We start from the raw sequence: 25,272 nt of genomic DNA on the forward strand, positions 1-25,272 counted from the left end.
ATTTTAATCTGAAAACTTCTTCTGGGGGTTTTATTCAAAAAGATAGTTAAAACTCAAGTAATTATCTCCCCCTTCAAACTTTCTTTCCTTGCTATATTTCCTATTTTATTTAAAGGCATTACCAACGAAGGCATTCAAGGTAGGAATCTGTCAGTCATCTTCATCTCTCTTCTCTCTTTGTTAAACTTTGTTGATGTCATTTCTGAAATATTTGGGGTGTCTGGGTCCCCTCCACATCCATTCCCATTACTCTAATCAAGTTTTTATCTCTTACCCAGAAAATATAATCCTCTTAACACTGGTATTTCTAATTTCTCCTTCTTCAAATCATCATCCACACTGCCTAAAAAAGGAAGGAGGATGTAGGAACTGGACTCCATCATAAAAGAGGCTTATTGCAATTGGTGAGATAACTCTGTAAACTTAGCATGAAAAAGAATGATTTAGGTCAATGGCTATTAAACTTGAGTCTGCACCAGAATCACCTGGAAGGCTGGTGAAACCACAGACTGTTTGGTTTCTGATTCAGTAGGTCCAGTGAAGGCCTGAGAATTTGCATTTCTGATAAGGTCCAAGAGATGGTGATGCTGCTGATCTGAGAGCCATACTTTGAGAATCACTGATTTACAGGACTAGCTAATAAAAAAGAGAAAAAAAGAAGGAAATATCAGGCTTTGAGACAATTATTTTTTAGTAAACACCAGGTATCTATATTAATACATAGTTTTCTGACACTTTCTTGAGACTTTGTAGCTTTTGTCATTTTTCAAGTGTTTTAGTTCTCTGTTTCCCTGTAACTACCAGCCTTCAAGTGTCAAAGTCCCAAAAATATTTCGCCAAAGTCCCCAAAGCTTGCAAAGCCTCAAAAGGATTCCTATTTATTCAACAAACATGTATTAAAGCTTAATTCATACCATGAGTTGGGTGATAATAACAGAGCTGCAAACAAAGGGATATTTTGTGAAGTGTCTAAGAGAGTCTTCAGAGTTTATGAAGCTGGGTCGTGAGGAATGAGTAGGGCAGAGTCACCAAGGTGTGAAAGTCCAAAGGGTGTTCAGGAAATTCTGCATAACTTACCGTGGGTAGTACAGGGAAGGTGTGAAAGTCCAAAGGGTGTTCAGGAAATTGTGAGTAACTGCCTATGGTTAGTACAAGGTGTCTGGGGTAGGATGTCTAGGAGGTGAAGTGAGCCCTCAAGGCACTTTCAGTTTTTTGAAGCCTCTGCTTTTGTTTTGTTTGTTTGTTGTTTTGCATGGGCAGGCACTGGGAATCGAAGCTGGGTCTCCAGCATGGCAGGCAAGAAATCTGCCACTGAGCCACAGTTGCACGGCCTGACGCTTCCAGTTTTTTAAAAGGCGGTGAAATCTCAAAACACCATACAAAAATTGTGGTCAAATTTATAGGACATTACATCCCACAACAGCAGGATACACCTTTTTCTCAAGTGCTCATGGATCATTCTCAAAGATAGACCATATGCTGGGTCACAAAGCAAGTCTTAACAAATTTAAAAAGACTGAAATCATACACAACACTTTCTCGGATCATAAAGGAATGAAGTTGGAAATCAATAATAGGCGGAGTGCCAGAAAATTCACAAATACGTGGAGGCTCAACAACACTCTCTTAAACAACGAGTGGGTCAAAGAAGAAATTGCTAGAGAAATTAGCAAATACCTCGAGGCGAATGAAAATGAAAACACAACATATCAAAACTTATGGGATGCAGCAAAGGCAGTGCTAAGAGGGAAATTTATTGCTCTAAATGCCTATATCAGAAAAGAAGAAAAGGCAAAAATGCAGGAATTAACTGTCCACTTGGAAGAACTGGAGAAAGAACAGCAAACTAATCCCAAAGCAAGCAAAAGGAAAGAAATAACAAAGATTAGAGCAGAAATAAATGAAATTGAAAACATGAAAGCAATAGAAAAAATCAATAAGGCCAGAAGTTGGTTCTATGAGAAAATCAATAAGATTGATGGGCCCTTAGCAAGATTGACAAAAAGAAGAAGAGAGAGGATGCAAATAAATAAGATCAGAAATGGAAGAGGAGACATAACTACTGACCTCACAGAAATAAAGGAGGTAATAACAGGATACTATGAACAACTTTACGCTAATAAATACAACAATTTAGAGGAACTGGACGGGTTCCTGGAAAGACATGAACAACCAACTTTGACTCAAGAAGACACAGATGACCTCAACAAACCAATCACAAGTAAAGAAATTGAATTAGTCATTCAAAAGCTTCCTAAAAAGAAAAGTCCAGGACCAGACGGCTTCACATCTGAATTCTATCAAACATTCCAGAAAGAATTAGTACCAACTCTCCTCAAACTCTTCAAAAAAATCGAAGTGGAGGGAAAACTACCTAATTCATTCTATGAAACCAACATCACCCTCATACCAAAACCAGGCAAAGATATTACAAAAAAAGAAAACTACAGGCCGATCTCTCTAATGAATATAGATGCAAAAATCCTCAATAAAATTCTAGCAAATCGTATCCAACAACACATTAAAAGAATTATACATCATGACCAAGTAGGATTCATCCCAGGTATGCAAGGATGGTTCAACATAAGAAAATCAATTAATGTAATACACCATATCAACAAATCAAAGCAGAAAAATCACATGATCATCTCAATTGATGCAGAGAAGGCATTTGACAAGATTCAACATCCTTTCCTGTTGAAAACACTTTAAAAGATAGGAATACAAGGGAACTTCCTTAAAATGATAGAGGGAGGGTGGGCCGCGGTGGCTCAGCGGGCAAAGTGCTTGCCTGCTATGCCGGAGGACCTCGGTTCGATTCCCGGCCCCAGCCCATGTAACAAAAACGGAGAAACAGAATACAATAAAAACAAGAAAATGTTTAAAAATGTTTCCCTTTCTTCCTTCCTTCCTTCCTTCTATCCTTCCTTCCTTCTCTCTGTCTTTCCTTTAAAAAAAAAAAAAAAAAAAAAAAAAAAAATGATAGAGGGAATATATGAAAACCCCACAGCTAATATCATCCTCAATGGGGAAAAATTGAAAACTTTCCCCCTAAGATCAGGAACAAGACAAGGATGTCCACTATCACCACTATTATTCAACATTGTGTTGGAGGTTCTAGCCAGAGCAATTAGACAAGAAAAAGAAATACAAGGCATCAAAATTGGAAAGGAAGAAGTAAAACTATCACTGTTTGCAGACAATATGATACTATACGTCGAAAACCCGGAAAAATCCACAACAAAACTACTAGAGCTAATAAATGAGTACAGCAAAGTAGCAGGTTACAAGATCAACATTCAAAAATCTGTAGCATTTCTATACACTAGCAATGAACAAGCGGAGGGGGAAATCAAGAAACGAATCCCATTTACAATTGCAACTAAAAGAATAAAATACCTAGGAATAAATTTAACCAAAGAGACAAAAAACCTATATAAAGAAAACTACAAAAAACTGCTAAAAGAAATCACAGAAGACCTAAATAGATGGAAGGGCATACCGTGTTCATGGATTGGAAGACTAAATATAGTTAAGATGTCAATCCTACCTAAATTGATTTACAGATTCAATGCAATACCAATCAAAATCCCAACAACTTATTTTTCAGAAATAGAAAAACCAATAAGCAAATTTATCTGGAAGGGCAGGGTGCCCCGAATTGCTAAAAACATCTTGAGGGAAAAAAACGAAGCTGGAGGTCTTGCACTGCCTGACTTTAAGGCATATTATGAAGCCACAGTGGTCAAAACAGCATGGTATTGGCATAAAGATAGATATATCGACCAATGGAATCGAATAGAGTGCTCAGATATAGACCCTCTCATCTATGGACATTTGATCTTTGATAAGGCAGTCAAGCCAACTCACCTGGGACAGAGCAGTCTCTTCAATAAATGGTGCCTAGAGAACTGGATATCCATATGCAAAAGAATGAAAGAAGACCCATATCTCACACCCTACACAAAAGTTAACTCAAAATGGATCAAAGATCTAAACATTAGGTCTAAGACCATAAAACAGTTAGAGGAAAATGTAGGGAGATATCTTATGAATCTTACAATTGGAGGCAGTTTTATGGACCTTAAACCTAAAGCAAGAGCACTGAAGAAGGAAATAAATAAATGGGAACTCCTCAAAATTAAACACTTTTGTGCATCAAAGAACTTCATCAAGAAAGTAGAAAGACAGCCTACACAATGGGAAACAATATTTGGAAACGACATATCAGATAAAGGTCTAGTATCCAGAATTTATAAAGAGATTGTTCAACTCAACAACAAAAAGACAGCCAACCCAATTACAAAATGGGAAAAAGACTTGAATAGACACCTCTCAGAGGAGGAAATACAAATGGCCAAAAGGCACACGAAGAGATGCTCAATGTCCCTGGCCATTAGAGAAATGCAAATCAAAACCACAGTGAGATATCATCTCACACCCACCAGAATGGCCATTATCAACAAAACAGAAAATGACAAGTGCTGGAGAGGATGCGGTGAAAGAGGCACACTTATCCACTGTTGGTGGGAATGTCAAATGGTGCAACCACTGTGGAAGGCAGTTTGGCGGTTCCTCAAAAAGCTGAATATAGAATTGCCATACGACCCAGCAATACCATTGCTGGGAATCTACTCAAAGAATTAAGGGCAAAAACTCAAACGGACATTTGCACACCAATGTTTATAGCAGCGTTATTTACAATTGCAAAGAGATGGAAACAGCCAAAATGTCCATCAACAGACGAGTGGCTAAACAAACTGTGGTATATACATACGATGGAATATTATGCAGCTTTAAGACAGGATAAACTTATGAAGCATGTAATAACATGGATGGACCTAGAGAACATTATGCTGAGTGAGTCTAGCCAAAAACTAAAAGACAAATACTGTATGGTCCCAATGATGTGAATTGACATTCGAGAATAAACTTGGAATATGTCATTGGTAACAGAGTTCAGCAGGAGTTAGAAACAGGGTAAGATAATGGGTAATTGGAGCTGAAGGGATACAGACTGTGCAACAGGACTAGATACAAAAACTCAAAAATGGACAGCACAATAATACCTAATTGTAAAGTAATCATGTTAAAACACTGAATGAAGCTGCATCCGAGCTATAGGTTTTTGTTTTGTTTTGTTTTGTTTTGTTCTTACTATTATTACTTTTATTTTTTTCTCTATATTAACATTCTATATCTTTTTCGGTTGTGTTGCTAGTTCTTCTAAACCGATGCAAATGTACTAAGAAATGATGATCATGCATCTATGTGATGATGTTAAGAATTACTGATTGCATATGTAGAATGGTATGATTTCTAAATGTTGGGTTAATTTCTTTTTTTCCGTTAATTAATAAAAAAAAATTAAAAAAAATTGTGGTCAATTTTTAAAGTTTACATAGCACAAATTAACACTTTCAATCATATGTAGAAGGACTCAGTGTGTATCTAAATTGGAGATAGCATCAACTTTTACATGTGAGGCTCTTTTTTTTTTTTTTTTTTTTTTTTTTTTTTTAAAGGAAAGACAGAGAGAAGGAAGGAAGGATAGAAGGAAGGAAGGAAGGAAGAAAGGGAAACATTTTTAAACATTTTCTTGTTTTATTGTATTCTGTTTCTCCGTTTTTGTTACATGGGCTGGGGCCGGGAATCGAACCGAGGTCCTCCGGCATAGCAGGCAAGCACTTTGCCCGCTGAGCCACCGCGGCCCGCCCTGTGAGGCTCTTTTTGAAACAGAAAAGTCTTGCTTGTGGGCCAGCGAGAATCTGAGTTCATTTCCAGATTAGGAAATGTAAAGCCTATGAAACTACATACATGTTTAGCAGCAGGCTAGGGGAAAGAGAAACTCAATGCAGAAGAAACATCGTTTGAAACCAGTATGTATCCCTAGGCATCCCCAGGACTTTTCCCAGAATTGCCCCAGATGTATCTTTACCTTTGCCCTTGCTTTTTCTTCATCTGTAAATTCTGCTAGCCAGTTTTGGCTTATCTGGTCTACAAGAAGCAAGAAGATTTGAACTCTTATTTCTCACCACATCTAACACATTTCAGTTTTATTACTTCTCCCTTGTACTGTGTCTTACTTGTTCAAGTGGATTGGAAGTCAAGGACTGTGTTTTAGGGGTCTTTGTCCTGAAATGAACACTTCAATTTACTTTTTAAAATGTGGGGGGCACTTTCATGCTGATGCATTTCAAACTTTTTAAAGCATCTTTAAAAGATCTTCTCTATGGGCTGCCATGGGCACCTGGTTTTGTTGGAGACCTAGGGATCCCCCTGTCCACCCCACTGGGGAGGAGGGAGGGACACAGAGCAGAGCCAACCCAGCCACTAGCCAGTGAGGGAGGCTCACAGGGCCTTTACCCACAGGGGCCCAGGGATTCGGGAGTGCACAGGCGGAGAGGCGAAGCTGAGGAGGCCAGCCACACACTACCATTATTTTTTTTTCTTGGTGCATGGGCTAGGAGTTGAACCTGGGTCTCCCATAAGACAGGTGAGCTTCCTACCACTGAAACACCTGGGCACCCGTTTCTGTCTACTTTTTAACAGACCCTGAAGTATTTTTTTCTTTTTTCTTCTTTTGGTGCATGGGCCAGGAGTTGAACCTGCATTCTGCCACTGAACCACCTGTGCATCTTTTCTACATAGCTTTTAATAGACCCCCAAGTAGAACTGTACTACTTACATGAGATCCAGGCCTTGGTTTGGTGGGTGCTTATTGACAAACAAGTACAAGAATGGACGTTCAATGCAAACCTTAGTAAACACAAAACTTTAGATGAGTGAAGGAAACCAACTTGCATAATTACATTAAGATTATCAACTGCCCCCAGACACAACAGAAAATCACAACACATGTGAAGATCCATGCAGAAATGGCCCAGCTAAATGACAAATCAAAACGCTGAAGGGGACACAGAATATGGACCAACTACTCAAGGATATTTATAAAGAAACATTTACAAAGGTATTTATGAAGACATTAGCATACCACAAAGAAGAATTCAAAAGAATAAAGAGAAAAATAGCAGATTCCACAGAGATGAAAGACACTGTAGACCAAATTAAAAATATACCAGAGACACACAACAGCAGATGTGAAGAGGTAAAACACAGAATAAGCAAACTAAAAGTCAAAATAATTGAACTCAAGTGCACAAAAGAACAAATGGCAAGGAAGATGGAAAAAAATGGAAATAGATCTCAGAAAAATGTTGGACAACAAAAGGTGCATATACATAAGAATCATTGGTTTCTTTTGTTGCTCAGATGTGGCCTCTCTCTCCAGCCAACACAACAAGCAACTCCTCCCCCTGTCTACATGGGACATGACTCCCAGGGTGTGGACCTTCCTGGCAATGTGGGACAGAAATCCTAGAATGAGCTGAAACTCAGCATCAAGGGATTAAGAAAACCTTCTCGACCAAAAGGGGGAAGAGTGAAATGAAACAAAATAAAGTGTCAATGGCTGAAAGATTCCGAAGAGTCGAGAGGTTATCCTGGAGGTTATTCTTACGCATTAAATAGATATCACCTTGTTATTCAAGATGTAATGGAGAGGCTGGAGGGAACTGCTGGAAAATGTAGAGCTGTGTTCCAGTAGCCATGTTTCTTGAAGATGATTATATAATGATATAGCTTTCACAATGTAACTGTGTGATTATAAAAACCTTGTGTCTGATGCCCCTTTTATGTACCTTATCAACAGATGAGTAAAACATATGGAATAAAAATAAATAATAGGGGGACCATATGTTAAAATAAATTTAGGATAAAAAAAAAAAAAAAAGAATCATTGGTTTTCCAGAAGGAAAAGAGAAGAGTAAAAGGCAGGAAAGTTATTTGAAGAGATACTCAGATATAACATCCCAATGCTTATAAAAGACATAAATATGCAAATCATAGAAGCACAATGAACTCCAAATGGAATAAATACAAATAGATCTACTCCAAGACATATACTAATCAGACTTTCAAATACTGAAGAGAAGCAGAAAGTCCTGAAAGCTGCAGGAGAAAAGCAATCTACTACATACAAGGGAAACCACATAAGACTGAGTTGGGACTACTCAATAAGCATCATGGAGGTGAGAATGTAGTGGTATGATATATTTAAGATCCTGAAAGAGAAGGGCTTCCAGTCAAGAAATCTTTATCCAGCCAAGTTGTCTTTTAAGGTTGAAGGAGAGATTAAAATCTTCAAAGACAAAGATTGAGAGAACTAGTCAACAAGAGATCTGTCCTACAAGAAATGCTAAAGGGAGTTCTGTAAGTTGAAAAAAAAAAAGACAGGAGAGAGAAATCTGGAGGAGGGCACAGAATTGAAGAGGACAGGTAAGGATAATTCAAAGGATAGAAAGAATACATAGATTTGACAAATAAAACTAAAGGATAAGATGGTAGATTCAAGAATTGCTTTTACAGTAATAACTTTGAACATGAATGGACTAGATTGGCAGAATGGATTTAAAAATATGATCCATCTATATGTTCTTTACAAGAGATGCATCTTAGGCCCAAGGATACAAATAAATTGAAAGTGAAAGGATGGAAAAAGATGTTCTATGCAAGTTATAACAGAAAGAGAACAGGAGTAGCTATACTAAAACCAGATAAAATAGACTTTAAGTGTAAAGTCATCATGACAGACAAAAAAAAGGACACTAGAAATTAGTAAAAGGGACAACTGACCAAGAAGAAATAATAATCATAAATGTTTTAGCTACCAATCAAGGAACTCCAAAGTACATGAGGCAAACATTGGCAAACTGAAGGGAGCTATAGAAGTTTCAACAATATTAATGGGAGACTTCAATACACCACTCTCCTCCTTAGAATAACCAGACAGAGGATCACCAAGGAAACAGAAAACTTAAACACTGTGAAAAATGAAATAGATCTAATAGACATACATAGATTGTTACACCTCCAAACACCAGGATATACATTTTCCTCCAGTAAACTCACGGAACATTCTCCAGGAGAGATCATAAGCTGTGGCAAAAATCAGGTCTTTATAAATTTAATAAGATTGAAATTATCCAAAGTACTTTCTCTGACCACAACAGAATGAAGCTGGAAATTAATAACCACAAAGAACCAGAACTTTCACAAATATATGGAAGTTAAACAACATGCTCTTTAAATTTTTTTATTGTGAAATATAACATATATAAAGAAAAGAAAGAAAAAGCAATGGTTTTCAAAGTATACTTCAACAAGTAGTTACAAAACAGATTTCACAGTTTGTTATGGGTTGCCATTTCACTATTTCAGATTTTTCTTTCTAGCTGCTCCAAAACACTAGAGGCCAGAAAAAATATCAATATAGTGATTCAGCAATCATACTCATTTATTAAATCCCATTTCTCTGTAATAACTCCTTCTCCTTTGATCCTTCTCCCAATCCATAGGGATCTTTAGGCAATGCTTGTACTGACCTTTTCATGTTGAAAAGGGACACCCATACTAAAGGATAGGGGGATATAATTAGTTGATAATTTTGGAGAGGCTGGTCCCTCTGAGTTTCAGGATTTATCAGGCCTAGAAGCCTTCTAGAAATTATAGGTTCCAGGAAAGCAAACTTAGTGCATCAAACTTTATTTATAGAGTCTCAAGCCCAAGGTTTTCTTAAGAGTTAGCAGGAGTGATGTTGATTGGGGTTAAGCAAACCATGGCAATTAGCACTATCAAACTGAAACTTGCATAAGAGTAGCCTCCAGAATAGCCTCTGGACTCCATTTGATCACTCTTAGTCACTGATGCCTTATTATTTTTTTTAAACCTTTTAAGCTGTATAGTATAACATATATACGAAGCAAAGAAAGAAAAAAGCAATAGTTTTCAAAGCACTCTTTAACAAGTAGTTACAGGGCAGATCCCTGAGTTTATCATGGGTTACCATACCATCATCTTAGATTTTTTCCTTCTAGCTGCCCCATAACATTGGAGGCTATAACGAATAAGTAATTTTTTATCACCACAATTGATTTTTTTCTTTTTTTGTGAAAAATAGCATTTATACAAAAAAGCAATAAATTTCAAAGCACAAAAATTTCTAGAGGGGCAGGCAATGGTGGCTCAGCAGGCAGAGTTCTCGCCTGCCATGCAGGAGACCTGGGTTCGATTTCCGGTGCCTGCACAGCAAAAAAGGAAAAGTTCCAAGAGGGATGAGAGAAGGAATATGGAACTATTAAACCTTACCATCAGGTAATCCCCTGACACCATGTCAAACTTTAGGGACACCCAAATCAATAGGCCATGACCCCAATCCTGAGGCTTACTCTTGTAAAGCTTATGTAGGTAGGGGAGAAGCTCAGACTACCTATAGGCATGCCTAAAAGTTACTTCTGGAGGACCTCTTTTGTTGCTCAGATGTGGCCTCAGTCTCTCTAAGCCCAACTCTGCAAGTGAAATCATTGCCCTCCGCCCTACATGGGACATGACATCCAGGGGTGAAAGTCTCCCTGGCGATGTGGAAGATGACTCCCAGGGATGAATCCGGATCTGGCACTGTGGGATCAACAATTCCATCCTGACCAAAAGGGGGAAAAGAAGTGTGATTAATAAAGTATCAGTGGCAGAGAGAGTTCAAATAGAGTTGAGAGGCTACTCTGGAAGTTGCTCTTATGCAAGCTTCAGTTAGACCTTGCTACCTATCATAACCTACCAATCCCCAACCAGGACCATTCCGGCCAATCTTAACACCTAGGGTTCTTATCTTATATATTGATATAAGATTCCACAAGGGTTCCAGGCACTAGAGTAACTTTCCAGAAACCTGCAACCTCCAGATGGGTCCTTGGTCCAGATAAATCCTGAAACCTAGAGGGCCCAGCCTCTCCAGAACATCAGATGGTTCCATCTCCCTACCCCATATTTGTGACAAACCCTTCCAATATGAAAAATTTAGGATGGTCATAGCCCAAACACTCCTAAAGAGAGGGACGGAAAGATCAAAGGTGATGGTGGAGTCATACAGTGAAGATAGGATTTAACAAATGAATATGAATGTTGAATCATTAAACTGGTATCTCTTTTAGTCTCCACTATCTTAGAGCAGCTAGAAGTAAAAACCTAAAATTGTGGAATTGTAACCCGTGTGAAACTCTGAAATATGTTCTACAACTAATTGTGGTGCTGTGCTGTGAAATTTTTTCATCCCTTTTAACTTTTTTTACTGTATAGTAGAGCATACATAACAAAGCAAAGAAATAAAAAAGCAATAGTTTTCAAAGCACTCTTCAACAAATAGTTATAGGACAGATCCCAGAATTTGCTCTAAGATACTGCTCTAAGATACTGGCAACTAAAAGAAATATCAATAAAATGATTCAGAAATCATACTCATTTGTGAAATCCTACCATTTCGGTATAACTCCACCATCACCTTTGATCTTCCTACTCTTTAGGTGTATTTGGGCTATGCCCATGCTAACTTTTTCATTTTGGAAGGGGCTATCAGTAATATGGGCTATGGGGATGTAACTAGTTGATGTTCTGGAGAGGCTGGCCCCTCTGCATTTCAGGACTTGTGTGGTCTAGGAACCCAACTGGAGGTTGTAGTTTTCTGGCAAGTTACCCTAGTGTATAGAACATTTTGTAGAATCTTATATATTGCCCTAGGTTTTAGGACTGGCTGGAGTGGTCTTGGTTGGGGTTTGGCAACCTATAATTTGGAGCAATGTCTAACTGAAGTTTGCATAAGAGTGACCTTCAGAGTAGCCTCTTGACTCTATTTGAGCTCTCACAGCCACTGATAACCTTATCTGTTACACTTCTTTCCCCACTTTTGGTCAGGACAACATTGTTGATCCCATGGTGCCAGGGCCAGGCTCATCCCCAGAAGTCATCTCCCACATGGCCAGGGAGACTTTCACCCTGGATGTCATGTCCCACGTAGTGGGGAGGGCAATGATTTCCCTAGCAGAGTTGGGCTTAGAAAAAGAGAGCCCATCATTTTAAAACTTCTACTTTGAAATAATTAAAGATACACAAGAAGTTGCAAAGAAATGTATAGGGAAGTCCTACCACTCTCCCCCAATATCAACACTGCAGACAATCACAGTACAACTTTAAAATCAAGCAACCAAAATCAGTACAATCCATAGGGCTTATCTGGATTTCACCAATTTTTGTGCTCACTTGGTATGTGTGTGTGTGTCCACGTAACTTTCACACATGTGAGCTTTATTTAACTACCACCACAATCAAGACACCCATTCCCTGCATCTCAGATTCCTGGCTACCACTAACATGTTCTTCATTTTTTAAATAATTATTTCATAATTCTTCCCTAAAGGAGTCATATAGCTCATGATTTTATGAATCAGGAATCAGACAGAGCTTGGCTGGGTGATTCTCCTTTTCCATGGCATTGATGCAGATCACTGGGTGATAAATCAAGTGCCAGATGGGCTGTGCTGAAGAGTCTAGGAGGCTTCGACTGCACATCTGGCAGTGACAGCTAGAAGGCTGGGCTCATGTGGGACAGTTAGCTAGGGAGCCTGCACATGGCCTCTTCAGAATCGTGGCCTCGTGGAAGGAGTACTACTTCTTACCTGGTAGCTCAGGGCTTCAAGAGTGTTTCAGCTGACAAGATGGTATTTCATGTTTTAACCTCAGAAGTGATGCAGCATTACTTTCTCCATACTGTATTGGATGAAGCAATCCCAAGTCCACCCAGATTCAAGGGGAGGGGGCATCAATTCCAACTGTTGATGGGAGGGGTGTCCAAGAAATTGCAGCCATGATTCAATACCACCATAAAAAAAAGAAATAGATATCTGAAAAACAAACACAATAGTTATAAAGGCGATAAACCATATAAACTATGCTGCAGCAAGTAGAACCAAAAACTACAAAAATTTAGATTAGCATTAGAAATACCACCCCAAAAATAAGGAAGGCTACCAATAAGATGATGCTAGAAAGTTACCCTAGTGCATGGAACCTTTGCAGAATCTTATAAAATGCCCTAGGCATTCTTCAGGATTGGCTGGAATGGTTTTGGTTGGGGTTTGGCAAGTTATAGTAGGTAGCAATATCTAACCGAAGCTTGCGTAACAGTGTCCTCCAGAGTAGCCTCCCCAGTTTATTTGAGCTCTCCCAGCCACTGGTACCTTATTTGTTACACTTCTTTTCTCCCTTTTGTTTAGGATGGTATTGTTGATGTCACTGTGCCAGGGCTGGATTCATCTCTGGGAGTCATCTCCCACCCTGCGAGGAAGACTTGCACCCCCCAAGCAGGGTTTTTTAAGAAGCTTTTCTATTTTAGTTCAATATCACAAGAACATATGTTCCACAAAGGCAGGGATTTTTGTTTCTAGAGCCTAGAACAGTGCCTAGCACACAATAGGTGCAGGATCATCAGATTTACTGAGTAAAATACAAGTTGCACAATTAAATTTCAATTTCAGATAAACAATGAATACTTTTCTTTTCTTTTTTTTAGTATTTTATCCGGCAACCTTACTATGGAGGTCAATAAATATTTGTTGACTTCATCTATTGAATTAACTCCTCTCACCTGTAAAATGGGGTTAAATGATAGTACCCGCCCCCAAAGATTTGATGGGAGGAGAAAATGAAGCGCCTGGCCCTCAGTGACCCTCAATTTATGATTGCTCAGGGAGCATCTTGGAGGTGAAAAAAAATCCCTCCACTTTAAAAACACAAAAATAAAATGCGCTACCCAGGCCAAAGGCTCCTGGCCAGGCCCGGCTGCCCACACCTGCAAACCCGGCCAGCCTCTTCCGGGTCAGGTGACCGCCCGTGGTCACGTGACCCGGCTCGAGTGCGGTCGGTGGAAGGCGGAAGTGGGAGAGGAGTTGGGCGCCGCTTCTGTGGCCGCTGCAGGTAGCGAGCGCGGGCGCAGGGCTGCCCGGAAGGCGGCCGGGCTTGGCGGGTCGGGCCCCGGTCAGCGGCGGCAAGTGCTGGGCCTGGGGCGGCGCGGCCCGGGCTCCGGGGGGCGGCGGCTTCCTGTGGGAGGGGCCTGGCGTGGCGGTTCCGGCCTCCGAGGAGGGGTGTCCCGGCTCCCGCCGGTGCGGGGTGGGCGCGCCGGGGGCCGCGTGCGGGGGCTGCACGGGGGTGGTCTCTAAAGGCAGCCAGGGGTTCGGCAGGCAGTGAATCTTCCCGGATGCCAGGGGCTGGAGAGGTGTGACATTTGTGGAGGGATCGGGAGAGGAGGAAGGGGGGACTTGGGACTGAACTGGAAGGAGGTGCCTGTGAATGGGCATTTGGCTTGGAGGGAAAGAGGGAGAGATGGAAGCAGATGCTGCCTGAACCTCATCTGAGAGTCTCTTCCTTCCGTTCTCTTTTGCAAGGATTGTCACCAGAGACTTTGATTTCTGTCCCTTTAAGTTTTTAAAACTTCAGGAGGGATCACGGAATCTTGATCATCTTGCTTTCGTCACACCCCCTTAGTCCTGCTTGGATCGGGTTTCTTCTTCTCGGGAACCTAGCCCTTCAGATCACCTTTCTTTGAGATTTTCCCAGATCAGGTCATCTTTAAGACTTAAAAAAAAATGTGGGTACTTATCTCTCGTTGTAAAATGACAGTCGAAACTGTTGACCGCGACTTAGTCCAGCATTTACCCCCGCAACTGCTGAAATCTTGGACAGAGCAGTGTCTACCTACACATTTTGTGACTTTGCTTCTTTCTTTGGTTTAAATTATTCAGCTTCCCTTACCATGTGACTACTTTTCTTGACAAACTGTAACTAGTTGGGGTGGCTGAGAGGTCTGTGTTGTGTTCCTTAGAACCGTGACCTATGAATCATGGTTTTGAGATTAGATACCTGTATTAAAGCTTCTCGAGCTCCTCTTTCTATTCATGTTTACTAAAATTTGCAAAAGTGAAATAAGTTTCAAGAATACAGCATAACTGGAGTAAATGTTTAAACTGGACATTCACAGGACCCAGAGTTGTCGTAGATTACAAGTAGGACAAAAAAAGTAACTTTGCTAATGTATTATGAGTTCAGGTTGTAGAGTATTTGACAAACATTGAAAAATTAATTTTCGTAGTCACCTTGTGAGTTAGGTTGGGAAGATATTAGTCCCATTTCACATTTCACAAGATCTGAGAGGGACAAATCGATTTTTAACAATTTTTGTTTTCTTGTTACTGGTCCCTTTTCCCCCACTAGACTGCAAATCCCTCAAGGACAGGGTTTATATATTTGGCTTCCAGCCTAGTGCCTGGCACATTGTGGGCACTTGGTAAATAGGTGATGAATGAATGAGTTTCTAAAGGTCACCTTGCTGAAAGTGGCAGACAGAGGATTTTAACTTAAGTCTTCTATCTTAGCTCTTGCGAGACATGCTTGTCTTTTTATGTGTTGTTGGTCCATTTGGAAATAAAACCCTAAACATGGGTGAAAGGCTAGGGTTGGCTTCTCAGTCTCTTCCACTTAATGACTCCTTCCCTATCTACAAAGAACTTTGTGCAAATATCCCATTTAATTTCTACCATAAGCCTGTGAAGTTTGATGCTGAGCTAGTAAATGACACAGTAGGGAGGCAAGTGCAGGCTTTTTATCCCTAGACCTGTTCTTTTTCATTTATGGAGATGATTTTAAGTTTTATTTTTAAATATTAAAAAAATGGCATTCTAAGAAAAAATATTAATAGTATAATCACAGTAAAAATCAGTACTGTAGACTATATAGAAAATCCTTTGTCATAACTACCTCTTCTTCCTGGGAAAACATTCTGTTATTCAATGGATATAGGTCCTTGCATTATTGTAGAGTTGCACTGTCTAGTACAGTGGCCACCAGCTATTGAACCCTTGAGATAAATGCACATTCTATTTCGAAGATTTAGTATGAAAAACCAAGAATATATCATTGATATTTTTATATTAGTGATACAAATATATACTATTAATTACCATTAATCATTTATGGAAATCATTTATATAAAATTTATGGAAATGATTTATATAAAAATATTTTATATTTATGATACAAATATATACTATTAATGGTAATATTTTGAATCTACTGGGTAAATAAATTTATTAAAATTGTTTATTATAATTTTTTAAAATAAATTACTCAACTGTTTATTTTTAAAAATGTTGCTCCTAGAAAATAAGAAGTTAACATATGTGGCCCCCAGATAGCACTGTTCTAAGTTGCGGGGAAATACAGTGGTACATAAGAAAGGCAACCATCCCTGCCCTTGCAGATCTGAAATGTTAATGGGGAAAGGAAAATGGATAAGATGCATATTATATTGTGATAAAGCAGACAAGAGGGATGCGAAGTGTTCAGTGGGGTTGCAGTTTTAAATAGGGTGCTTAGAAAAGCCTGCCTGAGAAGGTGACAGTTGAGTAGAAGATCTAAAGGTAAGAGAGGGAACCACATGGCTGAATGGGGGCATAATGGTCCAGGCAGAGAGAGGTCCAGGTGGGAAGTTGGAAAACCCTAAAGAAGGAACACCCCTAGCATGCCTGTAGACCAGTGTGGCTAGAGGGAGTGTGCGAAGGGTAGAGTGGTAGGAGCTGAGGTCAGATTGCTGTTGGGGGAAAGAGGAGAGATGGGCAGGTGGTGTAGGGTCTTGTAGACCATCAGAAGGATGTTTTTCACTCAGAGTGAGTTGGGGTTGTTGGAGGGTTTTCAGCTGTGGAATGACCAATCCAGCCTATCTTTTAACCTACTCACTCTGGTTGCTGTGCAGAGAAAGCACAAAGGGCATCGAGGGTAGAGGCAGAAGGTGAGTCTATTGTCATTATCCAGATGAAAGATGGACCAGGGTGGTATGTTGAAGGTGATGAGAAGCGATTGGATTCTGGATCTATTTTGAAGTACAGCCAGCAGGATTTGTTGAATTGAGTTGAATGTGGGGTGTGAGAGAAAGAAAGGAAGCAAGGATGACGCCAAATTCTTTGCATGAAGAATTGAAAGAATGGATTTGTCATTAACTGAGATGGGTAAGACTGGAGGAGGAGCAGGGTTGGGCTCAGTTTTATTCATATTGATGTTCCATTGGAAGTCAAGTGAAGATGTCCTGGGCAATTAGGTACAGAAGTCTGGAAACAGGTCTGGGCTGGAGACATGCATGTGGGAGCTGTTAACATATGGATAGTATTTAAAGTTATGAGTCTGGGCGAGGTCACCAAGTGAGTAGTGTAGATAAAGAGGAGTGCTTTGCTAGAGATTAAATTTTGAAATAAAATCTCAGCTTATACTATTATCCCAATAAGTGTAAAAACATCAAAGCATTGTAGTGTATCTCTGGGAACATTTTTTTCTCCTTTTCGCTTTTTATTTAGAGTCCCTTTTGAAAACCACAAACTCTAATGGGTTACTTTTTTCTTGAGGAGAATACACTTCCAAGCGTGCTTCTTTGTGGTGCCGATAAAATCAATTTCAGTGCCAATTTCTGGAATTAGTCTGGCTTTCTGGGATGATAACCAATTTAGAGACCTCCAGGAAGGATGGGTAATGGGTTTTTAGAACTTTGAATTGTTGGTTTTACAAACATGTATTGAGCACATAATGTTTGTCAGGCACCCCACCATTTTATAGACTGAAAACAAATGGAACCTCACTGAGGTGAGTCGACCCAAGTGAGGTCACATGAGTAAGAAATGTTGGAGCTGGGATTTGAATCTTGGTCTCTGAGTTCAAATCTAGTACTTCTGTCTATAAGATAATGTGGAAGTAGGCATATGAACATCAACTCCCATTGGAATCAACCAGGGAGCTGCTTTTGGAGGACTTTGAACTCATAGACTCACTTTGGACTCAGACTGGAATTTCTGAGAGGTGAAAAGAAAAGGAAGAATTGTTTCTCCTAGGAAAGAACTAACTAGTCTTTTTTAGAAGGTTGCAGCTCTCCTCTGCTTGCTCCCCCCTCTTCCAGTTTGTAAAAAAACATTCAGTGATTTATGTTAAGTGTTAACTACTTGTAGGAAAATAACGAAAACTGAGACCAGGCAGCCTTGATTTGCTCTGAAGTAAGCCCTCTTCCTCTGTGTCACCCATGCCTTTTGCTTCCTGTTTTGTCACGAGTTGTTTTCTGGGCTCTTTTATTATTAGCCCAATTCCACTGTGCTTCCAGTGATAGAACCTCTCTCCACCTCCCTCCCTCATTCTCTCTTTTGTGATTCCTTTGTGTGGATGTCATCTGGTAGAGTTCGGTTCTGTTTGATTGTTTTTCAGTATGGGTCTTTGGAGACTGGATGGTAACTCAATGCTGAACAGAAAAAAGAAGCCAACAAAGAAGCAGTAGTGTTGGAAAAAGCTGGAAAAGCATCAGAGTATGAAGGAAAGGAGGACCCTTTTGAACAGACCCTTCTCTTGCACATCTTTCTAAGGGTGGGTGCAGGGTTGAGCTATAGAAATAAGAAGCCCTGCCTGTTTGACAGTTGGTTATATCTAAATAAAATGCTAATGCTGGTGAGAAATTCCTGTCATCTTCTACACAAGCGCTTTCATCTCGAGATCAGTGTTCACTAGTGTTTTGACTCAAAGCTGTGTCAGGAATTTCAGGAATTGAGGTTCCTGCAATCCCAAAGCCTGTAATTTCAGCATCAAGAAGAACTACTTTACTTGTGGTTAATATTCGAAGAGAACTTAATTATGTGTCGTCTGCTTTACCTGAAGTCATTTCATTTAATCCCTACAGTAATCTTATGTAAGTACTATGTTTAGGTTCATTTATAGACGAGGACACTGAGATTTAGAGAGGGTAAGTAATTTGTCTAACATCACTCAAGGGCTAACAAGTGGTCAGGCCTGTTTGCCTCCAAAGACCGACCTGTGGTCACATGATTTGAAAAGTTCCTACTGAGGTTGGAGTGGTAAGACTATTCCGGTGCTTTAGATATGTCAAGAGCCATCACTTGTTAAATCTGATCTATGTTTGCTGTATACGTACATCTGATGTAATTGTCATAACGAAAGGATTTATTTAAAGGGATCTCTCCAGGCAAGATATTTGAGCCCCCTGAGAGTAGGTGCCTTGTGAAATTCACCTTTGTATTTCTAGGGCCTGGCACAGGATGAGTTCTATGAGCTCAGACCTGGGCAGAGCAAATCAAAGGGGCCTGGAAAAGGCACAGACAGGTACTGTGGACCTTTATTGCCTCCTGACTTCAAGAATCATCCCATCCAACCAACCCAAATGTGCATCAGCTGATGAATGGATAAATTAAATGTGGTATAGCCATTCAATGGAACATTATTCAGCCATCAAAAGGAAGTGATCCTTAACTTAATTACATCTACAATAGTGATTCCTGTTACATGATGGAGGAACCTTGAAAACATGCTAAGTGAAAGGAGTCAGATATTGTCACATGTTGTGTGATATCATTTATATAAAGTGCCCAGAATAGGCAAATCCATGGAGACAGAAAGTAGATTCCTGATTGCCAGGGGCTGAGGAGAGGGCAGAAGGGGAGAATGACTGCTCATGGATATGGGATTTCTTTTGGGGATGATGAAAATGTTCTGGAATTGGATAGTGGTGATGGTTGCACAACCTTGTGAAAATACTAAAAAACTCTGAATTGTACATATTAAAAGGGTGAATTCTATGGTATGTGAAATAGATCTTAATATTAATTAAAAAAAGAATTGACCTGTCCTGTTTTGAATGCACCCTCTGGGTCTGGTCGAGGTTGAGTCACAATTTTGGAAAGAGCAGCTGCTCTCTTTCATCTATTGGCTGCCATAGCACCATTTGTTATTCAACTTGCCATATTGTTTGTAGCTGAATATGTTAAAAAAAAATCCTCTCTTATCCTGTCAGGTATTTTAAGTTTCTCAACAGAAAGGACTTATAGCTCTCTGTCATTTTTCTGGTTATCTCTGGAGACTCTGAACCAGGAGGTGGGCCGGTGAAATGCTTAGTTGCCCTCCTGAGGACTTGGGAATTACTACCCTTGCTAACAGTGCCTTCTCTTTTTACAGCCAGTGGAGAACAGGCAAAGAAAGCTGGATTTTTTTTTTAAAAGAGTTTCTTTTTAATATTTTTTAAATTCTGAAATATAGCATATACCCAAAAAAGCAATATATTTCAAAATACATTGTAAGGAGTAGGTAGAGAACAGGTTTCAGAGTTTGGTATGGGGTTATAGTGCCACAATTTTAGGTTTTTCCTTTTAGCTGCTCGAAGACACTGGAAACTAAAAGAAATATCAATATGATTCAGCAGTCATACTCATTTGTTAAATCCTATCTTCTCTGTTATAGCTCCACCTTCTTCTTTGATCTTTCTCCCAGTCTTTAGGGCTATTTGGGCTATGCCCCTTCTAACTTTTTCATGTTGAAAAGGGCTGTCAATAATATAGGATAGAGGGATGGAACTAGGTGATGTTCTGGTGGGGCTGGCCCCTCTGGGTTTCAGGACTTACCTGGCCTAGGAACCTATCTGGAGATTGTAGGTTTCTAAAAATATGGAACACTTCATGAATTTGCGTGTCATCCTTGCGCAGGGGCCATGCTAATCTCTGTATTGTTCCAATTTTAGTATTTGTGCTGCTAGAGCGAGCACAAGAGTTTCTTTTTCAAAAGTAAAGGTACAAGGCCACATTTGTTCCCTTCAGGGCAGTGCTGGGAATCCCTGGAAGCAGGTACTTGAGGTTATATCGCAGTCTAACCTCTGAGTGGGAGGACAGCTCTCCTTTTGAATGTGATATCCATCTAGGTCCTGGGGCATGCCTATGGCACAGTAGAGAAAAGAAGGAAATTGGAGAGGAGGAAGGACCCAACAAAGCAGGAAAGGAAAAAGAAGAAGTGTGATAAAGCCTTTGCTACCTGAGACAGGCTGCCCCTTGTACTATTTAATGTAGCCCTCATTGTCTCATCCTGTCGCTTTTCATTAAAATAGACACTTTATTTTCAAACTCTCAAAAGCTAATCAGTCATGTCAGTTAGTGGCCTCACCAAATTTTTTGAAACAGAGCATAAAAAATACTTGTTTTCTTTATAAAGAAATAAAACATGGTATATTTAGAATTCTGTTTTGCATATGGTTAACAATTAAGAAATAAACAATTTGAGCCAGACCGTGCCCCTGTGACAGCAGAGGTTATTTCTTAAGAGAAGTGAACATGGGGTCAGGTAGATGTGGAATTCCTATAGGGCTGGGCACTCAAGGATGTGTTGCTGACATGCAGAGGGCTTCAGCTTCGGGCTGATGTCAACTGAATTCTACATCTTGTAAAGAAACCTAACTCTTCTAAAGAAACCTAACTGTGTTAGGTTCCTAGGGCTGCCATAGCAAATTACCACAAATGTGGTGGCTTAAAACCACAGAGATTTGTTTTCTCAGTTCTGGAGGCTAGAAGTCTGCAGTGAAGGTGTTGACAGGGTCAAGTTTCTTCCATATGCTCTAGGGAAGAATCCTACCTGCTTCTTCCAGCTTCTTGTGGCTCCATGTGTTCCTTGGCTCGGGGCTGTGTGACTCCAGTCCCTGCATCCGTCTTCATGGGGTCTTCTCCCCTATGCCTGTGTCTTCTCCCCTCTGGCTCTTATAAGAAGGACACTGGTCATTGGATTTAGGGACCACCCTAAATCCAGAATGATCTCATCTTGAGAACCTTAATTGCATTTGCGAAGACCTTTTTCCTGAATAAGGTCACATTGGGTTTTGGGTCACAACTCAATTCAGTACTAATTGAATGTAGATAGGATGCTTTGTTTGCTTGTTTTTATTTATTCCTAATTGTTTTATAACTGCCATAAACTAGTACAGAGAATGCTTTGTACAACACAGTAAAGTTTCAGAGATCAAGGTGTTCCCTTAGCAAGGGTGAAGGTTTCAGTCTCTGGCATTTGGAGTTCAGGCTGCAGTCCTTGCTTTTGGGTGGGTCACTGGGTATGTAGCACAGTCCTTGATTTAACCAGAAGAATGACCACTTAGCTCAGCTTTTGTTTTTCCTACTGATTCCAGTACAGTGTAAATGTAAGTGCATTATTGTGGTACCTTTGTTACAATTGATGAAAGAATATGAAATAGCACGTTAACCATAGTCCATAGTTTACATTCGGTGTATTTGTCCCCATATCCCACCATGTTATTAATACCTTGTACTAGTGTTGTACATTTGATATAGTTTGTGAAAGAATATGCTTATTCTTGTACTATTAACCTAGTCCATTGTCCACAACAGTGCCATGTTTTATCATCTAACTTTCCTTCTAGTAACACACATGACCCAGAACTTCCCCTTTCAGCCACATTCACAACATAATTCAGTGTTGTTAGTTACACTCACAGTAATCTGATACCATCACCACTATCTAAACCTTTATAGTCAACCTAAATAGAAATTCTATACACATTAAGCATCTGCTCCCCATTCTCTACTCATAATCTATCCCCTGGTTATCTATATTCTAGATTCTAACTCTATGAGTTTCCCTATTATAATTAGTTCATATCTATGAGATCATACAACATTTTTCCTTTTGATTCTGGTTTATTTCAGTCAGTATGATGCCTTCAAGGTTTATCCATGTTGTCGAATGTATCTGAATTTCATTCATTTTTGTGGCTGAATAATATTCCACCTTATGTATATATCACATTATGTTTATCCATTCATTGGTTGTTGGACACTTGGGCTGCTTCCATCTTTTGGTAATTGTGAACAATGCTGCTATGAACATCGGTGTGCAAATGTCTGTTTGAGTCCCTACTTTCATTTCTTCCAGGTATATACCTAGTAGTAGGATTGCCAGGTCATATGGTAATTCTATACTTAGCTTCCTGAGGAACAGCCAAACTGTCTTCCACAGCAGCTGCACTATTTTACATTCCCATTAGCAATGAATGAATGTTCCTATTTCTTCATATCCTCTCCAACACTTGTACTTTTCTGCTTTTTCAGTAGTAGCCATTCTAGGTATGAAATGATATCTCATTGAGGTTTTGATTTACATTTCCCTATAGTTAATGATGTTGAGCATCTTTTCATGTGCTTTTTAGCCATTTTTATATCCTCTTTGGAGAAAAGTCTATTAAAGTCTTTTGCCCATTTTTTTTTTTGCATGGGCAGGCACCTGGAAACGATGTCCATTTTTTTAAATTGGGATTTTTGCCTTTTTATTGTTGAGTTGGAGGATTTTTTAAAATATATTCTGGATATACACTTATTGAATATATGGTTTCCAAATGTTTTTTTCCCCACTGAGTAGGTTCTGTTTTCACTCTCATGACAAAGTCCTTGATGCACACAAGTTTTTAATTTCTCGATTTTTTCTTTCATTGCTTGTGCTTTGGGTGTAAAGTCTAAGAAACCATTACCTACCCCAAAATCTTGAAGATGTTTCTCTACATTTTCTTCTGGGAGTTTTATAGTCCTGTTTCTTTTATTTAGGCCTCTCATCCATTTTAAATTAATTTTTGTATAAATCATGAGGTAGGGGTCTTCTGTTATATTTTGCATATGGAGATCCGCTTCTCCCTGCATCATTTGTTGAAGACCCTATTCTTTCCCAGTTGAGTAGACTTGGCAGCCTTGTCAGAAATCAACTGGCCATAGATGTGAGGGTCTGTTTCTAAATTCAGTTCAATTTCATTCAATTCCATTGGTCGATATATATGTCCTTATGCCAGTACCATGCTGTTTTGACCACTGTACCTTTATAATATGCTTTAAAGTTGGAAAGTGTGAGTGCTCCAACTTCCTTCTTCTTTTTCAAAATGCTTTTGGCTATTCAGGACCCCTTAGCCTTCCAAATAAATTTTGGTAATTGGCTTTTCCATTTCTGCAAATAGGCTATTTGAATTTTGATTGGGATTGCGTTGTATCTGTAAATTAATTTGGGTAGAATTGACATCTTGATATATAGTCTTCCAATCCATGGACACAGAATGTCTTTCCATTTATTTAGGCCTTCTTTCATTTCTTTTAGCAATGTTTTGTAGTTTTCTGTGTACCAGTCCTTTACATCCTTGGTTAAATTTATTCCTAGATATTTTGTTATTTTCGTTGCTACTATAAATGGATTTTTTTTTCTTGTTTTCCTCAGATGGCTTATTACTAGTGTATAGAAACACTACTGATTTTTGAGGATTGATCTTACATCCTGCTACTTTGCTGACCTTATCTATCAGCTCTGGTAGGTTTATTGTAGATTTTTGAGGACTCTCTAAATATGGTATTATATCAACTGCTAATAGTGAAAGTTTTACTTCTTCCTTTCTGAGGCAGATTCCTTTATTTCTTTTTCTTGCCTGACTACTCCAGATAGAACTTGTAACACAATGTTGAATAACAGTGGTCAGAGTGAGCATCCTTGTCTTGTTCCTGATCTTCGAGGAAAAACTTTCAGTCTTTCACCATTGTGTATGATGTTAGCTGTGGGTTTTTCATGTATGCCTTTTATCATGTTGAGGAAGTTTCCTTCTATTCCTATTTTTCTCAATCTTTTATTGAGAAAAGATGCTGGATTTTGCCATTTACCTTTTCTGCGTCAATCAAGATGATCATGTGTTTTCCCCCCATCATTTTACTAATGTGGTATATTACATTAATTATTTTCTTGAGTTGAACCAGTGTTAGATACCTGGCTTAAAACCCATTTGATCATGGTGCATATTTCTTTTAATGTGTTGTAGGATTCAGTTTGCATGTATTTTGTTGAGGACTTCTGCATTTATATGAATTAGAGAGATTGGTCTCTACTTTTCTTCTCTTGTATCTTTATCAGGCTTTGGTATGAAGGTGATGTTGGCTTCATAGAATGAATTAAGGAGTGTTCCCTCCTTTTCAATTTTTTGGAAGAGTTTGAGCAGGATTGGTATATATTCCTCTTGGAATGATTGGTAGAATTCACCTGTGAAACCATCTGGCCCTGGGCTTTTCTTTGTTGGGAGGTTTTTGATGATTAATTCAAAATGTCTTTACTTGTAAACGATCTGTTGGGGTCTTCTATTTCTTCTAGTTCAGTGTAGGTTGTTTGTATTTGCTAGAGGAATTTGTTCATTTAATCTAAATTGTCTGTCTAATTTGTTGGCATACAGTTATTCATAGTATCCTCTTATGATCTTTTTATTTCTGTGGAGTCAGTAGTAATATCACCCTTTTCATTTCTGATTTTCTTTATTTGTAAATTCTTTCTTTTTTTTGTTTGTCAGTTTAGCTAGGGGGTTGTCAATTTTATTGATCTCAAATAACCAACTTTTGATTTTTTAAATTCTCTGTATTTTTGTTCTCAGTTTCATTTATTTTGCTCTAATTTTTCTTATTTTTTTCCTTCTGCTTGATTTGGGATTAGTTTGCTGTTGTTTTTGTAGTTCCT

The 25,272-nt window shown here is 39.1% G+C and overlaps 1 protein-coding gene, 1 long non-coding RNA gene and 1 other non-coding gene across 6 annotated transcripts in view; 1 reads left to right on the top strand and 2 right to left on the bottom strand.

Annotated features, from left to right (window-relative positions):
• Nucleotides 1-174: 174 nt before the first annotated feature.
• LOC143659676 (uncharacterized) lies at nucleotides 175-12,606 on the bottom strand. Its single transcript, XR_013163637.1, has 4 exons — nucleotides 12,564-12,606; nucleotides 6,689-6,759; nucleotides 5,939-5,997; nucleotides 175-636 (listed from the first exon to the last, which is right to left on the bottom strand). It is a non-coding gene; the product is annotated as an uncharacterized LOC143659676 (long non-coding RNA).
• Nucleotides 12,607-13,702: 1,096 nt separating this feature from the next.
• WWP2 (WW domain containing E3 ubiquitin protein ligase 2) overlaps nucleotides 13,703-25,272 on the top strand; it is a 150,361-nt gene continuing 138,791 nt past the window's right edge. Inside the window, exons 1-2 of one of the 4 annotated variants that reach the window (XM_077132878.1) lie at nucleotides 13,807-13,860; nucleotides 18,178-18,333. The gene's annotated coding sequence lies outside the window, so the exon portion shown is untranslated. Of the gene's footprint in view, nucleotides 13,861-18,177; nucleotides 18,334-25,272 lie in introns of all 4 variants that reach the window. The other 3 variants (XM_077132883.1, XM_077132877.1, XM_077132879.1) reach the window with 3 other exon arrangements.
• LOC143660516 (U6 spliceosomal RNA) lies at nucleotides 20,412-20,515 on the bottom strand. Its single transcript, XR_013164111.1, has one exon. It is a non-coding gene; the product is annotated as a U6 spliceosomal RNA (small nuclear RNA).

The sequence above is a fragment of the Tamandua tetradactyla genome, chromosome 16, assembly GCF_023851605.1.
Source record: "Tamandua tetradactyla isolate mTamTet1 chromosome 16, mTamTet1.pri, whole genome shotgun sequence".
Classification (NCBI taxonomy): Eukaryota; Metazoa; Chordata; class Mammalia; order Pilosa; family Myrmecophagidae; genus Tamandua; species Tamandua tetradactyla.